The sequence below is a fragment of the Melanostigma gelatinosum genome (genome assembly GCF_949748355.1).
Source record: "Melanostigma gelatinosum genome assembly, chromosome: 19".
In the NCBI taxonomy this organism is placed as follows: domain Eukaryota; kingdom Metazoa; phylum Chordata; class Actinopteri; order Perciformes; family Zoarcidae; genus Melanostigma; species Melanostigma gelatinosum.
The window spans coordinates 22327708-22328192 of record NC_136652.1 but is presented as its reverse complement, the minus strand read 5'-3'; positions in this window follow the sequence as shown (position 1 = coordinate 22328192).

Sequence of the window (485 nt, the reverse complement as noted above, 5' to 3'; positions counted from 1 at the left end):
TGTTTAATATAACAGAGTGTTTTGTTTAATATAACATCAGAGTGTTTTGTTTAATATAACATCAGAGTGTTTTGTTTAATATAACATCAGAGTGTTTTGTTTAATATAACATCAGAGTGTTTTGTTTAATATAACATCAGAGTGTTTTGTTTAATATTACAGAGTGTTTTGTTTAATATAACATCAGTGTTTTGTTTAATATAACATCAGAGTGTTTTGTTTAATATAACAACATAGTGTTTTGTTTAATATAACATCAGAGTGTTTTGTTTAATATAACATCAGAGTGGTTTGTTTAATATTGCATCAGAGTGTTTTGTTTAATATAACAGAGTGTTTTGTTTAATATAACAGAGTGTTTTGTTTAATATAACATCAGAGTGTTTTGTTTAATATAACAGAGTGTTTTGTTTAATATAACATCAGAGTGTTTTGTTTAATATAACATCAGAGTGTTTTGTTTAATATAACATCAGAGTGTTTTG